Source organism: Apteryx rowi, unplaced genomic scaffold (assembly GCF_003343035.1).
Source record: "Apteryx rowi isolate R43461 unplaced genomic scaffold, aptRow1 scaffold_299, whole genome shotgun sequence".
Taxonomy (NCBI): domain Eukaryota; kingdom Metazoa; phylum Chordata; class Aves; order Apterygiformes; family Apterygidae; genus Apteryx; species Apteryx rowi.
In genome coordinates this window covers 718,158-725,732 of record NW_020449407.1, presented here as the reverse complement: position 1 = coordinate 725,732, position 7,575 = coordinate 718,158, and positions in this window count along the sequence as shown.

Sequence of the window (7,575 nt, the reverse complement as noted above, 5' to 3'; positions counted from 1 at the left end):
CCGGGCGGGCTTCGCACCGGGTCTACTGCTAGCAGGGCGTATAGGTACAATCCAGAAAAAAATCGGATTATGCATCTGCTGTTAATCCCAGAAACTTCAGAAACTTGATTCATTTGCCCCAATGTTGATGGCAGCATTAGTGATGCCTTTAAGTATTACCACTAAAAGCAAAAGGACATTTTACATCACTCTGTGTTACAGCTAATGGCTTAGGCTGGATATGTCCACCCATATATTTGCCAAAGCTTTTCCTTAACTTGATAACTAAGAGCTTGAATTTCTCTAGTAGGAATAGAAAATGTTACGCTTCTATTTAATCCTTATGCAAAAGTATTCACACTTTTTTTTCATTTTGAGTCCTTCAGCATTGTTCATTGATCCTGAAAAACCTCTATAGGATTTGATTACTTGATTGCATAGAAATCATGAGGTACAATATTTATGGCTCTACAGTTTACTTTTTTGCTGATGTCCCATTGACAGGAATGGCACAAGGATCTGAGTACATGCAGCAATTAGCAGATTCTAGCCTTAGTCACTGAGGGTATCACTGAAAATTAAAAAAAAAGAAAAGAGGGCATTGTAGTCCACACAGCATGGGAATTGTTTTCACATTCTCAGTTCTGTTTCTCATGAAGGAGTGCACAACATTTTACCCATTTCTTCTTATTGCTGAAAATTATACATTTATAACTGCAGAAGTGAACTGTTGCACAAGTATCTCAGCTGTTCATTAGAATAATATGTGGGAGGCTATATTCCAACAAATGTAAGGGATGCTGTAACTTTCAATTTTATAAAAAAAATCTTAGGTTTTTTTTTTAAGACCAATTACTTAAAGTTTATTTGAAAATAAGATCAAAGTTGAGACAAATGACACTATTTACATCTAGACATTTTTCAATGCAGGATGCAGCACTGCAGCTGGTATTCATGAATTTCACCAACGTTTCCTCAGGAGCTAGACTGTGCACCAGTAATGGTATCATGGATAGTCACATATCAATAAAGGTAAAAAGTACACAGTCAGTCCCTTCTACACCCTCATTTTTTATCAGAACCCTACTGTACCCAATCTGCCTCACAAATTAGATCTGTCACCCTACCCTGTCTTGGGGTAGTGCCAGTTGTCTTAGTCCTTGACTTTCATGATTATCAGGTGCTTAGTACCACATTCCCATTAAATAATTCTGCAGAAATTACATTTGCTAGTTTCTGCAAGCTGGTTTTTGTATCTTGATTTTCAGGCAAATAAGCTATTTGCCCTTAGCTTAATGATGGCACTCGCTGGTGTTTCTTGGAGAAGATACATAATCACACTTGGTCCTAGTGAATCTGTATCAAGCTATGACATCTGTATGATCACACAGTGACACTACATACTCATATATTCAAACACCAGAGTACCTAATGTGAATATATATTCTTTGGGCCAGAGAGAGAGAGAAAGCAAGAGCAAGCATGTAGCTTTAGGGAAGAAGCATAAAGGGATATCCTGAAATTCAATGCTTGGTCCAAGGACAGTTTTTGTATTTCACGTTATGTAGCCCCTGTGGAAAGCACAGAAAGTCTCTGGAGCATAAATACTATAATCAGTAAACCACAAAGTCAATCATTCTTGCATTCTTTCCTTCCCAATGATAGGACTTCACTGAGAGGCAGAGAGGAAACCACTAAGCCATTCTTGCTGATACCCTGGTAGTTAAAACAGTCTTGGGAAATGGGAGTTTGGGCTTTATCCACAGGGATTCTGCTTCCTGGACAAATGCTTTAATCACTAGACTGTTATCCAAAAGACAATGCAAGCTCTTCAAGCAATCAGTGAACAGGACCTCTAACTCCAAAAGAGACTTACCTGCTGAAGGTGCCAAGCAGGTATGGGCACCTGTCCTCCCATTGGGGTGCTGCTCACAAGTTTTCCACTGGCTCATTCAGGAAATTTTTTTATTAGATTGCTGGAATTCATGAATGCCATTATAAGGCACTTTTTGCACTGTGTTTTGGACCTGGACATGTAGCTTGGGGTTGAAGATTTTTATGAGTCAGCCTATCATTCCAAATGAAATTTGTGGGCAAATCGAAAATGGAATCTAAGGTGCCTGAGTCCTCAGGCTATTGTAGCAAACAACTGGACGTATCTCTTCCCTCTGGCCCGCTAGCCTGAAGAGAGCCTAGCTCTTCAACTCAGTAAGGAGAGTTTATGCCTCCTCTTCCAGATACTGTGACTTGAATCCCTTTACCATTGCTATGAAGTCCCTGCTCACCTTAGTTTCTTTACTTTTGCACAGGACTGCAAAACTGGTGTAAGTTAAAGTTTGGACTTGCAGCTGTAGTTCACATGCACAGTGTGTGGCACCTTAGGGCACTGTGCCTTGCAGGTTTTGGGGCTACATGGCTCAATGCCGATAACTGTCTGAGGGGGGTGATGAGACCAGAACATTTCATCAAGCAGATAATAATATAGATAAAAGGCTAATGACCTGCCCCAGGGGAACTTGCCTTACTGAAATACAATATTGTGTACTAAAGTCCCAAGGCACTACATCCTACAACAGGGCTACTGCTTTTTTTTTTTTTTTAAGCTTTGTATGCTTTAATGAAGTCTGCATCTGAAAACTTGAAGTGACTCAGTCTACGGCACCTAGAGATCTGCCCCTTTTATTTCTTGTGAATGTCTTTGGGATCTTGGAAGGACACCATTTGCACAGAATAAACCTTTTGGGTTAGAATCAGGAGGAAACATAAGTGTATGTTTGTTGCAAACGTAACCCAGATTGCTATTTGGAAATGTATAGCAATGTCACCACCTAAAGCAGCAGTTCACACACTTTCATCTGGAACACCAAGCTAAACAATCAATGGACTGGATGGAGCCCCACATCCAAATGGACCCTGGGAGCGGCCTCATTCTGGGGCTGTGCAACAGCTCTGCAGCCTCCCCTCAGTCGTGTAACCTGGTAAGTCAGATACATCCCTCAGTACACGACAGGTTTTGTGTCAGACTGCTGCTTGCACAATGATTCACAAAAAAATCTGAGAACAAATATTTAGTTTGAGCTGGTGTAAATGTTATAAATAAAATATAAAATATTGACATTTATACACTGTCTGTGAGAAAAAGTCAATTTAAAATAAATTTCCTTTTCTTTCAATTTGCAATATTTATATGAGAAAGTTAAATAAAGTCTTGCCTAGACTTTTCTGTGTTGACAATATTTACTATGTAGTTTTCTATTTGGAATCTTTGAGGTTTCCTGTTTCAGGGTTGGAGAGCTCTTAATGCATTTTAATTCCCAAGAGTTGCCAAGGTTATTAGCTCTGTTACCAAGCTGAGTTTGAGGGAAAGACTTTTTTTTCCACTTTAACTTCACATATTGCTTTTTGCAACTGGAATATCTAACTCTAACCTCTTATTTTTATTTTTTCATTTTTTTAATACTAAAGCCCTCCATGTCCCCTTACTATTCAAATAATAGCAATGATATTTTAACAAGTTTCATTCAGTCTGATTGATATATATAAATATTTTTCATGTGCAATTATTCCATGAGAAGATGCAGAGCAAGGACACTGAGACTACTGCACTTCTTCCTAAATCTTACTGAATAAGGTTCATCATCTACTTCCAGTACAGAAAAGTATGGGTGAATTGAGATGTATTTCCTCACCATCTGCAAACTGTATCCTTAACCAAAAAAAAAAAAAAAAAAGTATTGCAGAATCTAGCTGTTGCTAGGCATTTAGAGTGAGTATATGTGTGATGATTACGTGGAAGGAAAGCTGGAGAACCATTGAAAAAAAAAACTGCGAGACTGCTCCTAAGATTAGAAGAAGATGGACTTTTTTACCAAAGTTTAATTCTACTCAATGAGGTTACAAGGAATCAAATCTCAACCGAAACTGGGACTGCGTATCTACTAACAAACATCCCAAGGACTGTTCTCTGGCACAGAAGCCAACTGGCAAAGAACAGTTTGTATCTGTGTTACTAAACTCTCTTAAGCTCCAGAACAGGCTGGTCACGTCCAAGGTGCCTACCAGAAAAGGTACCTTGCTAATTCATGAACTGTGCACAGGCCAAAATCTGTGCCAGCAGCTGTTCTACCAATTAACAGTACAGATGACTGAGCTACAGTGCCCCAGAAAGGTTCCTGGCACTATTGAATTTAGTAATGCACATGTAGTCTGACAGGCTTAATGTTAAACATCTAACTTACTTATTTCAGCACTCGTGTTAGTCAACAATGTGATTCATTCAGCCTTTCTTAGCCATCTATTTTAGGACGGAACAACTCAACCTCTAAAATCAGTTTTTGTCTCTCTAGATAGACATAGAATCGAAGTTTTCTAATGACTAAAATACAGTGAGATGTACCTGATGTTTCATGTTATTATGGCTATTGCAGCACATGCAAAGCAGGAACAAGAAAATTACATAGAATCTTCTGATGTTTAGTTTATTTTGGGAGCATATTAAGTATGATGCCAGCAAAGCTGAAGTGTGGTCTCAGGAGATAAGAACACACATATCCACCATGCTATCTTATCAAACATTTTTATTCTCTTAATGATCTAATACAAAATAAGGCTAAAAACATGTGGTTTTTTTTTCCTCTACACATGGCCTTTTATATACTAGAGTCATAATTATCACGCAAAATCCAAAGTTAAAGGTATTTTTCTCTTTTCTGCCTCATCTCAAAGTACAAAGATACTGTAGGCTAGATAGTGCTTTGAGTAATCTCCGTACAACATCCCTGAAGAGTAATGAAGACTTCAGAATAGCCGAGAACAGCATAAGACAAAAGCCTGTACAACTAAAATCAGGATTTGATCTGCACAATGACTATGAGCAGCAGCGATGGATGAACAGAAACTGCTTTAGAGTCCAGGAGGAGTTTGCAGAATTGCTGGGTAAGCTTTTTTTTTCTCCCCTCGGTTTTACTCTGAGATCAGTACCTTCAAGATTATGTTGTGGAGAGATTTAACACAGACATCTCTTCTGTTAATACCTTAGCAGTAATTCTTCAGGAATTAAAGAGTAAAACCAGTATTTGCTTAATATGCCTACAGGTGACATGACGATGTATCAGTTATCATTTCACTCCTAACTGAGGAAACCTTAGTTTCACTTAGCTCCTCTGTGTTTTTCCTCTTGCTTTTAGACTAGTTCAAGTTACAAATTAGAATTTCACAGAACAAACAGGGCAATAGATAAGATCAGGTAAGATCACTTACCACCTGATACTTGGATTTCAGATAAAGTCCCAATGGCCCTGGTAACCTTCTGATATTGAGCAACTCCTGTGGATACTATCAGTGCCAAAAACTTTGTGCTACCTCTAGAAATAAATAGGGGATAAATAAGTCTTTTCAAAAAGCCCTCCTCTTTGGTGATCACTATAAGTAGGGAGAAGTAATCCCATTCATGGAGATGATTTGGGAGACCACAGTGGCTTTTGTACCATGACCACTTCTGTTTAACACATTTGAGAAGCTGCAAAACAACTGGGTGTAACAGCAGTAGCATCATTAAGCTGGATAGAGGGACCTGGGATTTATTAATGCAGCAGAGACAACCTTGAGTGGCCTGTTTAACAGCTTTGTAAAATCAGCACATGCCTGTATTATAGTTCCCCCTGTACCTTGTAGCTGCCATTCGGGCCTCAGATTTAGAGGACTGTTGTTACAAGTTAATGTGAATGGCAAATACTCTCAGTTCTTCTAACTGCTGCMTATAGATTATCTAGTTCTGCTGATTAAAAAAAAGCGCTCTACTAATTTATTTTCAAATAATCATCTAAATGTCTAGCAGCTCAGTTAATTACTTCTCAATCTTTTAAAATACTTAAATTACTGTTTTTTCCCCAATTTGCCTATTCTGTTCATTCAATTACATAAATCAAGTGAATTAAGTACATGAGAATTGTTGATACCTCAGTACTCAAGCAACAGACCTGGCAAGAGCTGGATCAGGTGAGTAGTCACTGTCTACTAGCAAACTTAGGGCTAAGAAATAGTAAAGAGTTGGTGTTCGGAGAAAAAATAAGAATGAAAACAGTTTCTCCACTTTCACTCTACAGAACGCTAGGACTAATGACAAACATATCTTTTCTCTCTGAGGTTTCAGCTAGGGTACTGTATCCCGTTTGGAATACTGTACTTCAAGAAAGATATGAAGGTGATGGAGAGAGTCCAAATGAGAAACATGGAATGATCAGGAGTCAAGAAAATCACTATATGCAAAAAAATCCGGCAGAGAACAGAGTATATTCATCTCTACTTCATCTGTGGATGTGGTAAGTCATGCCTATTTATAGGTAGCAGCAAGGGAGTAGGAAAAAAAAAAAACTTAAAAAGCAATATAGTAGTGTCAGGCATTAGAAGAGACTGTCTACAGAGCTTGTGAAAAGCTTCATTGTTACTGATGTTTGTCTACTCAAAAACCTACCAAGAACACTTAAGCACACTTAGTCCTGCTTTTGGATAGGGGAAGCACTTCTATCTTCTATGATTCTGCTTTCTCTGTACTATCTGATAGAGATTTAGTGTAGTGTTGCACTTGTGACAAGACAGGGGATTTAAGGACTAGTGTCACCTCTCAAAATCTGACAGACAAAACAAAAATAAGCCATAGAATTAGAATTACTGGGGAAGTTTCCTCAGTTAATAAAATAAGAGTGTCTAGTTAAAAGAAACCATTAGAAATAGAAATGTAGGAACAAACTGTAATAAATAAATTCAAAGAACATGCTGAATCTTAAATTAATACATAATTCATAAATATATGACTAAGTTGTTCAAGTTCAAAAATACATGTGCTGAATATAGGAAATCAAAATCATTACTGTGGGGTTTACTTGACTGGACTACTAACTTGTAAGAGATTGAAGTAAACAATTTTTTTTTTAAACTCCAGAGGATAAAGCTTAACAATAGATTCAACATGAAGAACAACCTTCTACCATTAGGTGGCAAGATACAATGACCTACAATCCTCCTTCACCTCAAGATCCTAGTGTTTTGTTTTTGTCTTTTATTTTTCTTGCATCACTGCATGTATTTGCACTACACCAGTAGTTTCATTTGTTAAGATCAAGTGAGGTGAAAGAGCAATCAAACGTTCTTTAGAGAGAGCCAGACTAGTAGCTTATCTTAGGCAAACATACTGCCACGCACAAGAGCAACCTACTTATATTTGTAAAGCAGGCAAAATGGACATATTAAAAAACAMTGAAAAACAAAAATCTAGAAAAAATACGCAAATATCTTTGTCCTCGTATACCCTCTAGTGGCTGTACAAGGTTACAATAGCTTAACAGTGAGGGAGCAGGCAGAGTTGGTTTCAAGAGGACAGGCACAGAATACTCCCCTCCACATTAGTTTTGTTAAAAAGACTTACTATACAAAGATTGGTAACATCAGTGTTTCGAATAGGCAAAAGTATGTTTAAAGTGTTTAAATTTGGAACCAATTCTACATTGTTAGCTGAATCCAATAAACTCCAATATAAGCTTTCCACATTAGAAAAGTTAAAATTTAATCAAACTATTCGTGTAACATATGTATTATACA